The 20,696-nt window shown below is 41.7% G+C and overlaps 1 protein-coding gene across 6 annotated transcripts in view; it reads right to left on the bottom strand.

Annotated features, from left to right (window-relative positions):
* The window catches only part of SULF1 (sulfatase 1), a 107,441-nt gene that overhangs the window by 72,179 nt on the left and 14,566 nt on the right, over window positions 1-20,696 (bottom strand). The gene's annotated exons all lie outside the window — the stretch shown is intronic.

The raw sequence follows: 20,696 nt of genomic DNA, 5'->3' as shown, positions 1-20,696 counted from the left end.
AGTTGGGTAATTTTAGACTTAAGAACAGATAAAGAGCCTGTTGGATCAGGTCTATCTGGGTCCAGCAGTCTGTTTTCACAGTGCCCAACCAGATGCCTATGGGAAGCCTGACAGTGGCATTCTGCCTGCTTGTGACTGAAGGCTCTTATGGAGGGTGGAGGTATAAAGGTTTTTTATTTCACTTACTGCATAATGTAGCCAGTATTGAGTTAGCTCTGCTGCTGGGCTTGGGGAACCTATTTATTCTGCTGACTGGAAACCTGGATATCTGTCCCAAAGTCCTGCCCATATGACAACAGTGTGTGGAAGCACTAGCAATCCAATTATACAAGGTGTGTAGGTGTGTGTGTGTGTTATGAGAGGGAGAGAAATAGACCACTCCACTTACCTATTAGTGGTCCTCTGAAATATTGTTTTTAGAAAGCTAATGGGATGCATGACCTGACTCTAAAGGTGGAGGAAGAGGTAGGAATGAACTTCTGCAGTTCATTAATTTGGCAGTTTGTGCTAAGATATTTATAAAAGCACCAGAGACCATACCCATAGGCTTACAAATCACATTCCCTCTCTCTTTCTCACACACGCTAAAAACCATGACGCCCCTTTCCTTGACTCTTCCTGCCTAGTTTTCAGCTTTTGTAAGCTTTCACAACATAACCATTTCTTGAAACTTCCCTGAATCCCTCTCAGTCTCTCACCCAATTGTATGGCAATGGATACCTCTTCCAATCACTACCCATTCATTTTGGCTCCCAAATTGATCTTTTACCGAGGACTAATTATATTTATAAATAGTCCAGCTTGTGCTTTCATAATGAGCTCAAGGCATTTTAACGCAAGGTACTCAGAGCAATTAAACATTTCATACTACCCTGCTTCCTTCTTCCAACAAGAGGACATTACAGCAGCAACCCAAATCCTTCTGCAATAAGAGGAGCACTTTTAACAACTGAATGTCCCTTGCAGCCTCCTCTGCTTATGATCTCTACTGCCAAGGCAATAAGGCCAGCTTCCTATATGTGAAATTGCTTTCCTTTGTCCCTTGCTGCTGATGTAGTAAAAATAATTGCAGGATTAGGAAGGAAGCAATCTAGCTGTCCAGTGGTTTTTGGTCTTCACTTAATGTCTTTGATGTTTAACCTCCTGCTATAAGTAGGTGTCTTTCAGATAGACAATTAGTCACGTTCTGGCTCTGATAAAGCCAGCGACAGAAATCCCCTATACACCAAGATTTTATTTCTAAGAATGATTTAGCTACGCTAACTGTGTGCTACAAGTTCAGGTGTCAAGCACTTCATATCCCCAGTATCACTGGAGGAAATTAAGCATTTCTAGTTGCTGTAAGCAAAAATAGGAAATTGTCCTCTGAGATACTGTCTTCGGTAAGGAGGCTAAAACACCTCAAATTGTAATTAACTTGACAAAACATTATCTAAAGCATAACAGTTAATCCATGAAAAGTTGGGCTTCATTTTTAACCCAGAACAATCAAGGACTCTACACAGCAAAAGGATTTTTAGAATGCTGTAGTACTTAAAAAGTGCTTGAGAGGAATGCAAATTTAGTCTTAATGATTAACATTCAAACTAATGTTTTTATCCTGTACATGGAAGAATGCACAGTGGTACACAGAGTGGATTCTGCTACTCTGCAGCAACTATGTTTGTCTTGACAATAAAGATAGCTTCCATTTTGCTACACTGGCTGCCATTTGCTACAACATTCTAGCACTTTTCAGACATATTATGGGATGCTCAAAATACCTTCAGGAAGCTGCAAAGATGATAGTCATCCTTAGTGTGCATTTTACCTTCTTCCTTTTCTGCCAAATTCTATACATACTATTTAACAGGTTAGCATGAAACAGCTGGCGTAAACAGACACTGCCGAACAACACCCATCAACAGTGGTTGTAGCCGACACAGTAGCAATGTGAACTGAGGCTCCATTGGCACGACACCGTAGTGCATGTGAAACACTAGTACAACACTTCTTCTCATCCATCATGGCACCTTCAAAAACCATAAGCCAGATCTTAGCACTATTCCGTTGTTTTTACACACATTTTGAGGCTGCACAAAGTAGCCATGACTCTGATGTCAGGTTTGCCAACCAGCTCCTCCTCCTCCTGTCCTGTGTACAATGCAAGTATCTGCAAGGATGGGACTTCTGCACACACAGCTTTGTGTGTGAAAACTTCCATGCAATCTGGAACCCCCTATTGTTCAGGGTTCCAGATCAGATGGAGGCCTTTACATATACAGCCGAACATGCAAATGCCACCTTCCTGCAGTCGTTCCGGCTGCGGCTGCAGGCACCAGCCAGCATGCACAACCAAAGGGGCTTTGCTACTTGGCGTTGCCCTGCTTTCCAGACATGTATTGGTCTGACACTATGAGTAAAAGCTTATGAATAAGGACTGTGTATGCTTCTCTTCTGATAGCAAGCCTGCAATGAAGACTACATTTTTTATTAGATGCAAGGGGAAACCTTATACCCTTGCCAGCTTTCATGGTATTACTGTAAGTACCTTGCAGCCAAAAAGATTGAGCATGCTGATATAAAACTGTAGAAATGATAAATTAAGTAGTGGGGGGGGGAGATCTCCACATTACTGGAGCTTGGAACTATTATTTGTCAGAAATAGTGTTTAGCTCAGAATGCAAAATTGCTATTTTTATGGTGAATGACTGATGCAATAATTGTAATGTTTAAACCTGTTTTTATACCTGTATATTCTACTGTTGCGGGATGAATGGTGGGTAAGAAATATTATAAAATAAGCAAATAACGTTTAGGAGCTGGCATCCCTGTGTCATATTCAGTAGCAAGGAATTCACTGTGGACATCCCTGCCTCCAGGCTTCCCATAAAAAAAAGTTCTGATTCAGGTTTGTTTTGTAGAACATAACCCTGTTAAATAGGTCTGTTTAGAAACCACCCCTTTGCATAACTTGAATGGTTTAATTTTTACAGACAAAACAACCCCAAATTTTAGGAGAACAGAGACAGTCCCGTGATGGCATGGGGCTGAAATATGGCTAAGTGTATATGAATGTTAATGAATCTACATCTAACTTTATTTGGGGGGGGGAGGAGTATATAGTTTCTATATGAGCAAACAATAACATATTAATTCTTTTGTAAAGAGTTGTACACATGATCAGCCATACATATGGAAAACAGTTAACATATCCATTGAAACGTAAAAAAGGTGAAACACCAGTTTAGAAAGAAAGCAAGGGAACACATCACATGATTCTTTCTCCAAAACAAGAGGAAATTGGAGTAGCTGGTGCCTCTAAATATCAATATGCAATGCATTTCTGTATTGTGATACAAGCAGGTTATATTGCACTAGAATAAATGAATATATACGTATTTCTCCCCCTCCTCCTGAATGCCATGCCCTTTTGTGTGTAAACCTCTCTTTCAGAATCCTGGGAAAAAGAAATCAGCAATTATCCTCTCAAAGGTCACTTGGCAACTCAAACACCAAACCTCAGCCCGGCGGCATTGGCTGCTTCAAACTCTGCGCAAGTCAGGCCACAACCATTTTCTCCCCTTCCTGTGACTCGTGTTGGTTTTATTTAATCAGCTTATGAGACCTCCCCGAGTTTTCCTGTGATGCACTATGCTAAACATCAAAAAGGTTTCTCCACCGCTGTTTTGTTTATAAAGGGAAAATAAAAGAATAGCCGTTTAATCATGCTGTGCAACAGCTCCAGTCTGAGCATTTTAAGACCCATAATCCCTTTCCCCCTCAACCCTCCCAGAAGAAAGTGTTAAATTATAAACACATGAGCCCCATTCTGCCCCCATTGAAAAACAGCAGGAAACTCCCGGTTCTTTTCAACAGGAACCTTAAAAGAATTACTGTAATCATGGAACATACAACAAGCCTTGGATTTTTATGATTCAGAAATAACACTTCGGAAGAATGGGAGAGTTTGCTTATGGGACTAGAAGGAGAACTTCCTTAAAACCACCTCGACTACAGACATGATTTGGATCACATGACCAACTACACTTACGCATCTTTGTGAATCAGGAAATGCAAAACTGCAAAGTTATTTTTTGAAACAGAGAGCTACATTAACTAAGTATGCAAGTAGACCACAGCCGTAACATTTTCAGGAAGGGAGTTTGAACAACTGAGGCAAAACATAATGATGAGAGATGAACTCTTAAGGCCTCATCAACAAATTAAAAATGAACGAATTGCCAGGTGATCTGGAACAACTCAAATGTGAAGTGCTGATCTTCATAACAAAAATGTGTAACTTGCCCCTAAAATCAGCTTCCACACCTGATGGCTGGAAAGCTGCCAATGTAACAACAATTTTTTAAGAAGAAATCCAAGTGGTGTTGCAGGAAATTACAAGTGAGTGAGTTTAAAGTTGTTGTTTTTCAGTTGAAGTTGGTCAAAGGCAACATTAAAGATAAATAATCAAGCATATATTCTTCTATATTATAGAATAAGTCTCTACTTAATCAACATCATGGTTTCTGCAAAGTAAGTCCTGTCACACTAAACTTTTTGAGCGATAATAGGCATGTGGATGGGGTGATCTCATAGACAGTAGATACTTGGTGCTTCAAAAAGCTTTTGACAAATTTCCTCACCAAATTATGCTGGAATGGGATAAGAGGATGGGATAAGCTAGAGATCTTTGAAAAACCGCAACATTCAAGAAAAAGAATATAGACTGAAGTCCTACATCCATTTACCTAAGGAGCAAGCCTACTGAACTCAATGGGATTTTACTTCCAGCTGTAGGATTGTGCTGCTCATTTTGCTCAGGGAACTCCAGTACTCGATGTAGATATGATATACAAATTTTAAAAATTTTATTCGAAACACCACACCACTTAATTTTACTGAATTAAGACCATCCCACTAATTTTACAGAAAATTCTGAATTTTACTAAAAAGAGTTCACTCTTCTGCACAGACACAAAATCACCTCTCTTTACATTTTATGATCAATAAGGAACAGACTACTTAGGCAGTTAAAATAAGTTCAATATTCCAGACTGTCTAGTAAAAGGTACATGAATTCCGGGGGGGGGGGGGTGTCCCAGCTCAATGAAGCTACAGACTACACTCTAGTAGAGGTTTCGTAATTCCCTCAGCTGCAAACTTAAGAGGCACACAGCCTCTCTTCTCAGGCAGACACTGCAGCATGCCAGCTTCACTGAATGCATGCTAAAGAGGACCCTCACCCACTCAGACACAGAAGCAGCCTGTCCTTACTTGCACCTTCTAATACCTGAAAACATGTAACCTTTGCTGCTGTTGAATAGTGCTGTCTAGCCCAGAGGCACGTTAAATGAGCTTCCTTCTGATGTACTTTGACACTGCCATTAATCTATAGCTTGTGAATTTAGCAGAACCACATAACCTTTGCGTTGTAACTCCAGACGGTTCATAGAAGACACATTTTAATATTATTTAATATAATTTTAAGAGAAAGAGAAGAAACTGAAAATTGTTTAAGGCTTTTATATAATTCAGTAATTACACCTTGACCTATCATGTAAACCTGTGTTCTTTTTTATGATGATTATGATGATGCATAATTAAAAGATGCCTGCTTCTTGGGAGAAAAGTAATGACAAACCTAGACAGCATCTTAAAAAGCAGAGACATCACCTTGCCAACAAAGGTCCGTATAGTTAAAGCTATGGTTTTCCCAGTAGTGATGTATGGAAGTGAGAGCTGGACCATCAAGAAGGCTGATCGCCGAAGAATTGATGCTTTTGAATTATGGTGCTGGAGGAGAGAGTCCCATGGACTGCAAGAAGATCAAACCTCTCCATTCTTAAGGAAATCAGCCCTGAGTGTTCACTGGAAGGACAGATCCTGAAGCTGAGGCTCCAATACTTTGGCCACCTCATGAGAAGAGAAGACTCCCTGGAAAAGACCCTGATGTTGGGAAAGATGGAGGGCACAAGGAGAAGGGGACGACAGAGGACGAGGTGGTTGGACAGTGTTCTCAAAGCTACCAGCATGAGTTTGACCAAGCTGTGGGAGGCAGTGGAAGACAGAGTGCCTGGTGTGCTCTGGTCCATGGAGTCACGAAGAGTCGGACACGACTAAACAACTAAACAACCACCACCACCTTTGGAAGGGGACTGCACTTTGAGCGGGGGGAGGGGGAGCGGGACAACTGTCAGAGGAAAGGTTCTGTCTTGGGTTTCCACCAACCAAACCCTTTAGTGGTGGTACTGTATTTATTTAATGATGTTGATATCTTCTGGGCAGATTCATAAGGAAGCAGATGTCCTTTTCAGGTACCATTTATAGGTAAGCACCAGCCTCTAGAACTGAGTCTGGAAATAAATAGGAAGACAGTGCAACTGATGTTAGACTGGATAAATGAGGTCTAAAAGCCATATGCTGGACAGCAACCTGTCTGCCGTATTTGCACTGCTGACGTTTCCAAATGTTTTAAAGATTAAAGCAATGCACTATTTGTGTAGCTATCTAATCTAATTTGCCATTGGGGAGCCTGTGCCTAGCATCATACTCTCCAACATGCCGCAGAGGAAAATTGGAGTTCTTGTATTTTGGGGCCGTGTTCCCACGTGAGTCACATGAGAACCTGGAGCCCTGGGTGTATTCCAGGGCTGTGCCTTCGCAGGAGCCAGGTGAGTTGTACGAGAGCATGCCCTGCCCCCCAAACAGGCATCTTTGGGGGCAGCTCTTTTGCAGGAGCCAAAACAGGACATCCAATCAGAAGCCGGGATGGCTTCTGTAATTCTGTGATGTCCCAGAACAGTTGAGGGTTATGGTATTACCCACTCTGCTTCCAGCCATCAAATACCAACAAATAAATTCTGCTCTCTTGTATATAAAAAAATGGTGTTTCCCTGCACTTCATGGTGGCAAATAAAATGTGGAAACAGCACCTACTGGGCTGCACAGAATACATACAGTCAGAGGTGGGCCCTCTGGCTGTTCCTTCTTCGATCAGAGAGACTCTTTTCAGTGGCCTTACACATCTCTTGCCCTCCTTTCCCCAATGAATTATGGATGCCTTCCCCTCCACTAAACACACAATTGGTGCCCAAAATTCAAAAACTGAAATGTTGCAGATGGGATTCAGCAGGAAAATTTAAGGACACTTCCAGTCATTTTGTTCCATTATTCTTACATATCAGGACAATGAACTTGTTGCAGAATTTGAGTGTGATAATAATAATAATAATAATAATAATAATAATAATAATAATAATAATAAATAATAATAATAATAATAATAATAATAATAATAATAATAATAATAATAATAATAATTTATTTCTACCCCGCCCATCTGACTGGGTTTCCCCAGCCACTCTGGGCGGCTTTCAACAGAACATTAAAAGCAGAATAAAGCTTCAAACATAAAAAACTTCTGATGTCTTCTAAAATGCTCAGGATGCTTCAAACTTGCAATTATAATAAAAATGCAGGCAAATTAATCTATTTAGAAAGGCACTTTTAACCACCAATAGGAGTGAGACACAAAGTCCTAAGTCTTTATCTGCTTGATTATGCAGCAGCCTGAAATGGAGCCCCATTCCATCAAATGTATTCTATGCAGAAACTTTAGCATGTGAACATTTAATCCTCTACATCCACTTTGCAATAATCAACATTATTTGCATTCTGGACTTTTAAGTTCCAAGCATCACCAAGTTGGCAGTGTAGGGCTGCATTGTTAGGTTTGATACCGATGTGGTTGATTAGTTTCATTCTGGGTTTGAGCCAGGAAAGGGATTTCATTCTCAGGATTTTTTCCATGTCCCAAATACAAGGCTGTAATCCTAATGATACTATAGGGTTCGCTTCATATTAGACAGCTTGAAATACAACAGCCCACGTTGAGATCACGTTACTGGCAGGAGAAGAATGCAGCTGACTGAAAATACATTCTTCTTGATCACAGATTCAAGGAGAAAAAACACCCTGACCACCTTGCAAAATAAGTTTTAAAAGGAGCATTCTGGGAAAAACATCTGGGTATCTAACTGTTAAGTAACCACAGCAATTCACCATTAAAGCACAATAAGACAACTGATACAGGCTGAACCACAGAAAGAGATTCTGGTAATATGGAACCAGCAACCTAAATACCAGAAGAGGTTTTCGGAATGCTTCCAAGAATCTAATACTTAGATTTACTTGCGGAGAGGCAACGCGGGTATCATTTACAGATACTTCTTCATTATGGCTAGGGGGGAGTTTCACCAAATCAGTGTACTTTCAGGTAACATAAGAGCAAAGATCCATCCACTCCAGTATTCTGTTCTCACAGTGGCCAAGCAGATGTCTATGGGAAGCCTACGAGCGAGAGGTTGAGAACAGCAGCACTCTTCCCATTTGCGATTCTCAACACCTGGCATTCAAATACATACAGGCAATCCTCGTTTTGTGCGGGGATATGTTCCAGACCCGGACGCACATCAGCAAGAGCCCATGTAAATGCTCTGTCCCCATCCCGCCCTTTTAGTGAAGTTTTAGCGTCACTTCCGGGTTCAGCGCTATGCACACATGCGCAATCCTGCATCAAAATTGACTGTTGCCTGTATTGCCTCTGATAGCGGATATAGAACATAGCCTTCAAGGCTATGCCATCAAGGCTAGTAAGCCCTTCCTATTCTCCTTGAATTGGTCTAAATATCTATATTCAGTTTGGTTTCACTTTTAATACTTAATTTGCACTTTGCAGAACAATACTGAAACTAACATTTGTCAGAATTTTTCAATGCAGTTTCCCAACCATGTAATGTGTATATGTAATATGCATTGTCAGGGGTTCAGGAGCAGAGGCACAGGAAAGAGGGAGAGCAGAGAGCGAGGGGGAGGAATCAGAAGGAAATATGAGCGAGGACGGCGGCCCGAGATCTCCGAGTCTTTCCAGTGATTCGGAAGACTCGCAGAAAGGAGCGCCCGTGGCCAGAGCAAGGGGGGGACCCAGGGGGACACCCCGGGAAGGAGGGACCCGAGGGGGCTCAGAGAGCAGCAGTTGGAAATCGGGGCCAGCTTCTCCAATAGGGAGTAGTAGGGAGGAAGGGCGCCAGGTATCGGGATCAGGCGGCTCGCCGCAGGAGGGAGAGCATGAGTCAGGACTGGCCACACCTCCGTCGGGGAGTGAGGAAACGGTCAAGAGGAAGGTGGAAGGTTGGGTGCGCGCGCCAAGTTCAAATACACAGGAAGGCGGCACAGTAAGCAGCCCGGAAAGGGAGCCAGGTCCCAAAGCCCGCCGCAAGGAAGGAGAAGGGTCCGGGGGGTCAGCGTCGGAAGAGTCCAGGAAGGAAGAGACCCAGGGGGGCAGAGGGACCCAGAGAAGAAGGGAAAGACGGAAGAGGTGGAGTAAGGCGAGGGTATTAAGTTGGTGTACAGGAGGCGGAGACTCAGACGGAGCTTCGCCGGTCTAGCTTCTAAGACGTAGAGCTGCACGCTGCGGCTTGAAAATGGAAACTGTAACGCAATAAAGACTTTTATACAATATTGCCGGCTAGCGTGGTCCTCTGTGAGCTGGGACCTGAGAGCAGCCCTGACATGCATAAAATAACATTATGGGGGGAAAGCATCAAGATGCATTCTATTTGAAAACAAAATCTTTCAAAAATGTGCATAATTAGTAGAAATCCACATTGAAATAGCAATGAATTTTCATGAACCTTAAAAAAAACTTTGCAAACTGATGAGGAAATGTGGAGAAGTAGATAGGAAAAACGAGTAACTGAGAGAAATCAAAATCGACCTGTTTGCTCATCCTACTTCAAAGAAAGAGTGAAGTGTTTTGCCAGCTTGCCCACTATACCTCTATACACTTAACAGGTATTTCATTAAACAGCTGTACATGGAATATCTGCTGTCTTGGTGATTTAAGATATGCTCCTTTCAGATAGACTGGGTGAGGCTTTTGCGGGATGCAGCAGATGCACCGTGCCTGCACTAGCACCTTGAGTGAACAAGAGCACTTTATTCTCATTACCCAGAAGATTGTCAGAAAGCATATACCAGCAATATCTGAAGAGTCAAAGGTTCTCCAGATATTGCTGAACCACAGCTCCAGTCAGCCCAGGCAAGCATGGCCAAGGATGATGGGAGTTGCAGTCCAGCAACATATGGAGGGTCAAAAGTTCCCCATACCTGACTTTTACCCAGGGGTGAATGAAGGCGTCTTGACACCAGGGAGGGGCGTCGCTACGTACGACGAATGCACCGTACATAGCAATGCTGCACATGTGCTGTACATAGCAGTTTTCCGGTGGCGCCGCTCCAGCGCCGTATGGACGGTGCCGGGATCCCTCAGTCGCCACTACAGCCGCGAACAGAGGATCCTCCACATGCGGTTGCGGCAGAGCGATGGCTGCTCACGCTGCCGCAAGCCCCCACGGGGTGCCTTCTTGTCACACACCCCCCGACGTGGCACCTGGGGCGCACTACCTGCCCCGCTCCCGGCTGCGACGCCACTGCATTTACCTTTGGTTTTCTAGAAATAAGTACCTGAGGCATTAGTTGAAGAGAAACTAGACAGAAGATTTAAAAAGAGGTTCAACCACCAAGTTACCATGCTATAAGATGACCTGCTGTTTCAAAGAAGCATGTGATGGCATGTTCATTTTTATTAAGCTTCTCAGTTATGTGATTTATATATTTGGATTCATGTTTCTTTCAAGGATTTAGGTATCCGAGTATTAAATATATAAACACATCACACCAAACACTTTTCATTAAACCACACATTTTAATCTCTTTAATAGAGTCATCCTTTCAACAACTTCTTTAGTATTGTATTTGGGACTGCACTTTATCCTGCCTGTGTGGGTCCCTGCAGGTCTAACCCTGCAAAAAGCTGGTTTGGCCACAACCCAACACAGGAGTTTGGTGTGTGCCAAGTTTGTGAAAATCATTTAGCTAGTTTAGATGTTTATATTCCCATTTACTGATTCACCACAGTACACTGATTCCTTAGTTGAATAAGGTACTTAATGTTTGACAGGATGGAAATAAACAATAGTAAATATTCTCGTGTCTAATTATTAACTGTCAGGTGATGCAGCTCATGACAATTGTATTTCCCCTCGTTTTTGGTCTAATTAATTAACCTGTGTAATGTTTGATTTTGGTGCCCTTTGAAGATTTGCTGCAGCCAACATGTCTGCAAATTTTCACAGCATTGAAATAAAGTCAGTTATGTGATATGATCAGCAAAAGGGAGGCAGGAAGAGTTTCTACTGTATGGCAATTTATACACCATATATCAACCTTCGCCGCCTAGTTTTTACCAGATACTTTAGACTACATCTCTCATAAACCCCATCCAGCATCGGCAATAGTCAGTGACCATGGACGCTGTAGTCCAAAAATCTGGAAGGCAGCCATTTGAGATGGTGCTACATACTTCCACCACAGCTCTCATTGCAGTGAAGTGCAAAAATGGCTTATATACAGACATGCACCAGAACGTGGGACAATTTTATGTATATCTGACTGAAAGGAATTAACTATGGGTATACAACACCTACTTCTAGATGTTTATTTCCAATACATATCCAATTTACTCCTGAAGTTCCTAATCCAGCAATCATATGTATATAGAAGCCTGCTTGGGTCTATGCAACTCCTTCACAGAATCAGGATGCTTTAAATATTTGCAGTATACAACCAACATTATAAAAACCAACCCTTTCCCTCTATTGACAATTTCATGTCATCACTCAATCCAGATTAACAGTGCAATCCTATAAATGTCGGAGATTAAGTCTCACTGAGTTCAATGGGCTTCTTCCCAGATAAGTATGGGATTGTAGCCTAAAACAAATAAGAAGAGACAACTCAGTTACTGAAGTTATTATTCTGATATAGAGAGTAAGAAATTTTGGCTTTATAATTTTTATGCTTGTTCCAAACCAGTGGTTCTCCTTCCAGAAGCATATTAAAATGTCCACTGTAAAATAGACATGTGGCACACGGTGGAAGGTGCCTGTGTTCCCTTACCCTGCTGTTGCAAGAATTTGCTCATAGTGATTATATCTTTTAAAAAATTGTATCCAATCAAACTCTGCTGGGAGTTCATATTTTTCCGCCACTGTATTACTGCCAAGCACACTGCAGCTAATAAATTTTGGATCAACTTTGTGTAAGAACAAATAACTATTTGCATTGTTTTATTAACACAGCATTAACCATCCCCCCCTAAACACTAGAGCAGCTCCAAAAGGTGGAAATTTATACCTGAATCCTTTCCAACACAGACCATTTCATATGTATGAGCAAATTTTATAGGAGGCAAAGGCGAACAAATTAAATTTTCTTTAGAAAAAGATCTGTTTAACATTAAGACATAGAACAAGCTATTAGGAGTTCTAGAAATAATGGCCAGTAATTTGGCCTAGATCAAGTAGCACTTCCCATCTTTTTAACGTAAAACGTCTTCACATCTAGTTTCCTTCAATAACAATTGATAAAGTTGAGGTTCTTGTCCCTTGCCAAGATGTTCTACATATCCTAATAACTTTTTTTTAAGTGACCCAATCACTTGCAAATATTTCCCCTCATAATTCCCTTTTGTTCCATATGTTCCAGTGATGAAAAGCTAAACATCTTGAAGCCCTTTGCTGTATTATGTCCAGAGCAAATTAAGACAGCATTCATCTGAAAACCCTATAAGCCCCACTTTTATTGAGGAAAAAAGCTGTCCTTGATATAAAGATTATTTTAGGAAACAATAAGTGCATTGGAAACCAGGCTAATGGAGATCATAGAATCATAGAATCATAGAGTTGGAAGAGACCACAAGGGCCATCGAGTCCAACCCCCTGCCAAGCAGGAAACACCATCAGAGCACTCCTGACATATGGTTGTCAAGCCTCTGCTTAAAGACCTCCAAAGTAGGAGACTCCACCACACTCCTTGGCAGCAAATTCCACTGTCGAACAGCTCTTACTGTCAGGAAGTTCTTCCTAATGTTTAGGTGGAATCTTCTTTCTTGTAGTTTGGATCCATTGCTCCGTGTCCGCTTCTCTGGAGCAGCAGAAAACAACCTTTCTCCCTCCTCTATGTGACATCCTCTTATATATTTGAACATGGCTATCATATCACCCCTTAACCTCCTCTTCTCCAGGCTAAACATGCCCAGCTCCCTTAGCCGTTCCTCATAAGGCATCGTTTCCAGGCCTTTGACCATTTTGGTTGCCCTCCTCTGGACACGTTCCAGTTTGTCAGTGTCCTTCTTGAATTGTGGTGCCCAGAACTGGACACAGTACTCCAGGTGTGGTCTGACCAGAGCAGAATACAGTGGCACTATTACTTCCCTTGATCTAGATGCTATACTCCTATTGATGCAGCCCAGAATTGCATTGGCTTTTTTAGCTGCCGCGTCACACTGTTGGCTCATGTCAAGTTTGTGGTCAACCAAGACTCCTAGATCCTTTTCACATGTACTGTTCTCAAGCCAGGTGTCACCCATCTTGTATTTGTGCCTCTCATTTTTTTTGCCCAAGTGCAATACTTTACATTTCTCCCTGTTAAAATTCATCTTGTTTGTTTTTGCCCAGTTCTCTAATCTGTCAAGGTCGTTTTGAAGTGTGATCCTGTCCTCTGGGGTGTTAGCCACCCCTCCCAGTTTGGTGTCATCTGCAAATTTGATCAGGATGCCCTTGAGTCCATCATCCAAGTCGTTGATAAAGATGTTGAATAAGACCGGGCCCAAGACAGAACCCTGTGGCACCCCACTAGTCACTCTTCTCCAGGATGAAGAGGAACCATTGATGAGCACCCTTTGGGTTCGGTCAGTCAGCCAGTTACAAATCCACTGAGTGGTAGCATAGTCAAGACCGCATGTTACCAGCTTCTTTACAAGAATATCATGGGGATGTTCCGGAACTTTCTACCAAGTGCCTCAAATCTCATGATGGAGTTCATAATCAGATGTCTATGAAAGCATAGCTCTCTTTGCGGTTTTAGCCATACATGTCTACTCATAATGTGACTTACTCTCACATAAGCATGTATAGGATTGCAGTCATAGTAATCCACAAAACAGCTTTGAGTGGCATGGGGAGCATTTCCTACCATTCAGATTTCAGCCCACACTGGTGTCATGACACAAATGGTGTTGAAACTTTAGTAGCATTGCTATTTCCCCTGCCACCAATACCATACTAAAAGCCTAAGCATGGAAGAACCAACACTACAGCTTTTCCTCATGCCAGCTCTGCTCCAGGCTCAGAGGTCCCCCCAGGACGGGCTTCTCACATAGGGAATAAGGCCATAGGAAAGAACAAAGTAAGGCAGTAGCATCAGTGACAATGGAAATTAAGAATATTGGTTAAGCTGCCTGAGAGTTCTTTTAAACAAGATCTGGGTTTTGCAAGTATCTATTAATATAAACCAGAATTTACAAAGATACCAAACAAATATATCGAACCTAGGAGTGAGGATGGTGGATCTCATCAATAAGAATGAATTTTCAAGGGGATTCTGGTGTTCCCAAGATGGAGAAGAAACCATGTTTACACCCACCTTTAAGCAGCAAATAAAAATTTAATTTTGATTAAATGCAACATAAACAAATATGGGATGCAACAGTCCCCATCCTTGCCTTAATCTCCTCTTCCTCCTCCTCATTATTTTTTCAGATTTATAAACTGGTTCACAACATAAAGCCATCGAAGCAGTGTACACAACAAAAACAGAAGAAAACACACAAATGCAAGCTCTAAACAACAAAATCAGTTCAACGAACTCTAAAAACGAGTAAACCATCCATACAAACAAAAGCTGTTCATCAGATATGAAGTTGATGTTCCATAAACAGCTGGGTTATGCTTCAGGAAAAATCTTAAACAAAAATCCTCTGTAGGATAAATTTCATGAATTTGCCCACTTATTCTGCTACTTCACATATCAGCAGCTTCCATGGATTGACCTTTGACCGAATTCACGTCATGAGGACTTCATGCATGTATATTCTCATCTTCCGCCAGAACATTTCAGAAGTTCAAGACCCTGGAGATTTTAGCAAAACGTATTAAAAAGCCTATGAAGTATAACGGAAACGTTACTTAAAGCAAGTCTGGGACTAGTAAAAAGAAAGCTCAGCCACTCCAATAAGTGGTGAGTCGGCAGTCCCAGGAGATATACAGAATGAAGCCAGAGATAGCTGGAAGTCAGATGTCTTGGAAGATTTATTTATTTATTGGCTATAATGGATTGCCAAAAGCGTGCATTTCATTATCAGCATCTCTACTGAAGAACAAGACCACAGATTTCCTGAAGCTACACATCTGGGGTAGACACACACCAACATTTATATGAGGAGTGAATAAACTTTTTCAGACAGAAGGAAGTGTTCCCTCGGGGGCAACCTTTTAGAGGCCGCATGCTGGTGCTGGACAGGGCCAGAGGCAAAAGTAGTCAGAGTAAAGGATGTGAACCCTTCCATTATACACATATTCCAGGCACAGAGAAGGCAGGATTTTCTTCAGCCTTGCCAAGCCACATCTTTTCATCCTCTATCCAGACAAGCAAGGAGAATGAGTACAGCTCAAGGACACTTCCCAGCGAAGCAAAAGCACTTGGAGAGAGTGAAGAGTGGGGCTAGGAAGGGTTGTTTCCTTGGGAGAAAGTGTGGCCTGGAGAGTCAAGGGCCAAATGGAGAGACTTGGAGAAGGCATAGTTGACCCCAAGTCAGACGCTCCACATCCTTGCTATATACTGATACAGTGGGACCTCAGGCTAAGTACTTAATTCGTTCCGGAGGTCCTTACTTGACCTGAAACTGTTCTTAACCTGAAGCACCACTTTAGCTAATGGGGCCTCCTGCTGCTGCCGTGCCGCCGGAACACGATTTCTGTTCTCATCCTGAAGCAAAGTTCTTAACCTGAAGCACTATTTCTGGGTTAGCGAAGTCTGTAACCTGAAGCGTATGTAACCTGAAGCATATATATCCTGAGGTACTGTACTGTATACTGATCTTTTGTATACATTTGACATCCAAAGTGCAGCTTGAAACCGTGAGTGCCCTACATGAAAAAAATGCACAAAACAGGGTTTGCAGTTCTGCTCCCTAGAGCATAGACTCTGGCCCCACTACTACCTAGGCCTCATAGGCTTAGCGGCTGTCCAGTTAGTAGGGTTTTGTGCTTCAGAGGTTGACAGCTCTAGATCTCTGTGCTCACTCTCGATTCAGGTATTCTGACCTCCCCAAGTTCTACTTAAGACTCTCTTGCAAGGTACAGTAAGGCCACTGATTTACATGGCTAATTCATAATGGAGACTTACTGTCTTATAGAGTATGGTACCCCCTAGGAGGAAGTCCATTAGCAGCAGAGTCGAGAAGATGAAACTTGTCTGTGAGGACACAACAGATCCCATGTGAATCAGCTCATAAATTATTATAAAAACTAGCGTAGCTGAAATATACCTGCAGTATATAACCTCACACCTCTCCCCCCACAAAAAGGTTGCAACCGTCAAGGCACTTATCTCTGAACTGTTGATCCAAATAGAAATCATTTACTGCATAATTTCCATTGTGCAATGTTGCATTTTTGGAGATGTCTGTGCTTTATGTGTGTACATTGGGGGGGGGGGGAGAGATACAGCTAGCATTTAAAGAGTCATTTGCTCAATAGTGTAGATCTCTCCCTTCATTAACTTTATGAAAACAACATACAGTGGTGCCTCGCAAGACGAAATTAATCCGTTCCGCGAGTCTCTTCGTCTTGCGTTTTTTTCGTCTTGCAAAGCACGGCTATTAGTGGCTTAGTGGCTATTAACGGCTTAGCGGCTTAGTGGCTATTAACGGCTTAGCGGCTTAGTGGCTATTAACGGCTTAGCGGCTTTAAGAAAAAGGAAACAAACTTGCAAGAACTCGCAAGACGTTTCGTCTTGCGAAGCAAGCCCATAGGGAAATTCGTCTTGCGGAACGCCTCAAAAAACGGAAAACTCTTTCGTCTTGCGCGTTTTTCGTCTTGCGCGGCATTCGTCTTGCAAGGTACCACTGTACAAATCTGAGACACCCAGGAAGTAAGTGGTGTCACTTTCTCAGTATGAACTGATGGAGGGTAATGAGCTCAAAATTGCATCTTCCTCTGCACAACGGTATCAGTATTTCTCTGTCACTGCCTTGTATTTCTGGCAAATTAGTTGTTTTCTCCACCAAGCAGGCAAGTTATGGTCCCATGGTTAGAAAAGGATGCTAACGAATGATGGTTTAAGTTTATGGCTAAAAATACTTGAAACCTGCATTATCAAATCTTCCCAGAAGCACACATACACACAATGCAACTTGCAAACTGGCAACTTCATAGTCACCACCTGCACTCTAAACATAGAATCTCGTCTCACAGCCAGATAAAAAAATAGTATATTCAAAAAGCAGGATAAGGAACAATTCAACAAGAAAACCGCTGTCCATATGAGCAGCAGGAGTGGAGCGGCTAATAATAAAGTACAAATTGTGAAGTTCCTGGTTTTGCCATGTTCTTAGGCTTTCGGTCTCAGGAGACAATGGAGAAGTGCACCTTTGGGGATGAGGTTGGGATGTTGCAGCGCCTGCTGTGGCTGTGGAGACCGATACGGGAGAGACATGTTTTGTTACAGCTGGGGCAGATGAAGGCATCCAGTTGTGTTGCTGTAGATGCACTTTCTCCCAGCAGTCATTTCTCCTCTGGTCACCACTATGGATACACAACTTGACCGCCTGCCTCCAGGCACTGTGGTCGTCTGAAAGGGATTCCCACATGGTGGGGTTGATGTTGTCAGCCTTCGTGTCATGTTTGCAGACATATTTGTAACACACAGCTGGTCTGTGGTGCCAGAAGCCAGCTCCCTGTAGCCAACTCCTTGGGGATCCTGCCATCTTCCATTCTGTGGACATGACCAAACCAGCGTAGATGTCGCTGAGGCAGGAGTGCGAACATGCTGGGAATGTGGGCTTCGGAGAGCACATCTTTGTTTGGAATTCTGCCCTGTGCCCCAAATCCTCCTGCGCCCCAAATCTAATCCTCCTGCTGCAGTGCATGTGGAAGGCACTGAGGCATAGCTCCTGGCAGTTGTAAGTTGCCCACAACTCTTTTTACTAGTCTCAGACTTACATTAAGTAATGTTTGTGTTATACTTCATAGGCTTTTAAATACATTTTGCTAAAATGTCCAAGGTTTAGAACCTTTGAAATGTCTTGAAGAGTGCCACATTGGCTACCGCTGTGTTAAAGTATGTATGCAAGAACACTGAAACACACAGTGCTTTGGGAACGCTAAACGACTTGTTTTGGATTGCATTTTTTAATAAAAAAGTAGATGTTCTTTTATTTTTCCAATGAGGCTTTAAACTTTCTTCCGAAATTGGAAACATGCTTCCTTCAGTTTGTATTCATTTATATTAATTAAGACTGCCGCTTTTATGTTCATGCAATAATAGTGGAACATTTGCAATGTATTTCTAAACAGTTAGATACAAATTAATGCAATGGTGGTGGTAGCCTTAAGCAAATTTCTTAATAAACAGTTGCTATTTAGTGTTGAATAAGTGGCTTAAGAGGGTAATTAGAGACATGTTTAGGAGTCTTAATTTAATGAACTGCACCACAAATACGTCTCCAAGCATAAGCATGGGCTTTTTTCCAAGCATTGTTTAAACTCTTACAGATACTGAAGCTATCATAAAAAGGAATACAATACAGAAGTATTCCAAATTGGAACAAATGCATTTTACTTACACTATGATAACATTCCATTAGCATCCCACAATTATTGGTTGCCACTGTTTTACTGTGGAATGTTTTACCGAACAGGAAGAAATGGATTACTTAAAACACACACACACAACACACACCCTGAGTGGCATCTTGGGCCACCCAAGACTGAGGATGTTTAAAGACAATGTGTTCTTTCCCTTATTCTTCAAAGATGGACAAAGCAGTTTGCAGACTAGTAGCAGTCTCTCCCCCCCCAAAGACCACTCAGATATGTTGTTCTAATTATTCTTCATAAGTACACAAATTCCTAAGAAATGTAGAATCTATTACCTTTTCTTAATTTCACATGCAACAATACTGTAAGGATACTTGAGGAACTCAGTCTTTGGAAACAGCAAAGTATGGCAAACCTGTGGCCCTTGAGATGTTAATGAACTACAACTCCCATAATCTCTGACAACCAACAATTCTGCCTGGGGCATATGGGAGTTGGGAGTCCATCAACACCTGAAAGGCCACTCAGGTTCCCCTGTTACCATATGCTTTTCACAGGTAAGTTCTCACTCCAGTAGCTAAGCAAACTTTTGAGTTACAAAATCTGTGAGATTACCCATAAGGAACATAGGGTTGTACCCAGTGCTAGACATACACAGAGCAAACATAGCTAACTTTGGTCCATTAATTTAAGTTGGTCTACTCTGAGTAAAAGTTAGTGGGATGCAACCGGTAACCTGACAGGTATCGTGTGGATAATAGGAATCTAATTATTTGAGAGAAAGTTCATTAAAAAAAACCTTACAGTGCAACACTAGCCTTGTCTACTCAGAAACAAGTCCTACTGAATGCAGTTTATGTCCAGATAAGTGGGATTAGGATTTCAGCCTTAATTTACTTTTAAAATATCAAGCAATATTTATATAACAAGATATGCTATGAGAGCACAGAACATATGCAAAAAACTCAGTACTGAGAGTTGCAATAAGCAAAACCACATTTTCAAAGCTATCTAAGGATTCTTAAGGAGCTATCCGTTCTTATCAAAATGATTGCTCTGACTATGTCCCAAAGGAGAAGGGAACAAGCCAAGATGATAAGGGGTCAATGCGTTAAAGGCCTCCTTATTTTTTTCTGAATTCTAAATATTTATACTCATACAAGTCAGTAATATTTTTTAAACAATAGCTTGGATCATCACTCTTAAATAATGAGCTATTCCAGCTCTAGTTTCATCATCTACATGTCAGTATTTCATAAACTGTGAGTTTCCACTAAGGCTCAATACAAAACAATTGACTTTAGGTCAGGTTTGAATTCCCTACCTGTGACCCCTGATAGTGTAACTGCTTTGAAGCTGCCAAAATGTTTTCACTACATGTTCATCTTCTCATGTTAGCCAACAAGGTTAACAATACTAGCTTAACCAAAGTTCCTCCCCCTTAAAAAGACTCTTCTGGAGACAGACAGCAATAAAGCAACTAAAATGCAGATGAGCCAGTAAGTAAAATAATAATTAGAAAACACTGAGCTAAGAGGAAACAGCTAGCAGAAAAGGGGGTGGGGAGAGAAAGCTTAATATCAGAGTGAATATAGCAATCCAATTATAAAGCAAATATTACCAGGCAGGCTATATAAGCAACATGAATTTGCAAAGATTATTTTAAACTAAGTGAAATTATGTTTGAATCACTAGAGCAGAGACCTAGGAGATCAGAGCTAATCTATTTTTCTCTAATATCCATGACTCCCTCCCTCCTGTCCTATACAAAAGGACTTGATCCCCATCTCTAATGTGAAGATCAGAACTTAGCTATCCATGAGATTTTGCATTTTGTCGACTACTGCACCATGGTTCTTGGAAGAGTGTGTGTGTGTGTGTGTGTGTGTGTGATTTAAATGTGTATTTTGAGAAAAAAGGGGTTTCCCATCCTTCAAAATGTTATTGTCTCTTGTTAAGCCACAAGTAAGACTCCTGTCCCCAGTTCTTGTGCAC

Source organism: Podarcis vaucheri (genome assembly GCF_965113315.1).
Source record: "Podarcis vaucheri genome assembly, chromosome: 8".
Taxonomy (NCBI): Eukaryota; Metazoa; Chordata; class Lepidosauria; order Squamata; family Lacertidae; genus Podarcis; species Podarcis vaucheri.
Note: the sequence above shows the minus strand (reverse complement) of the source record. Positions and strands in the feature narration are given on the sequence as shown.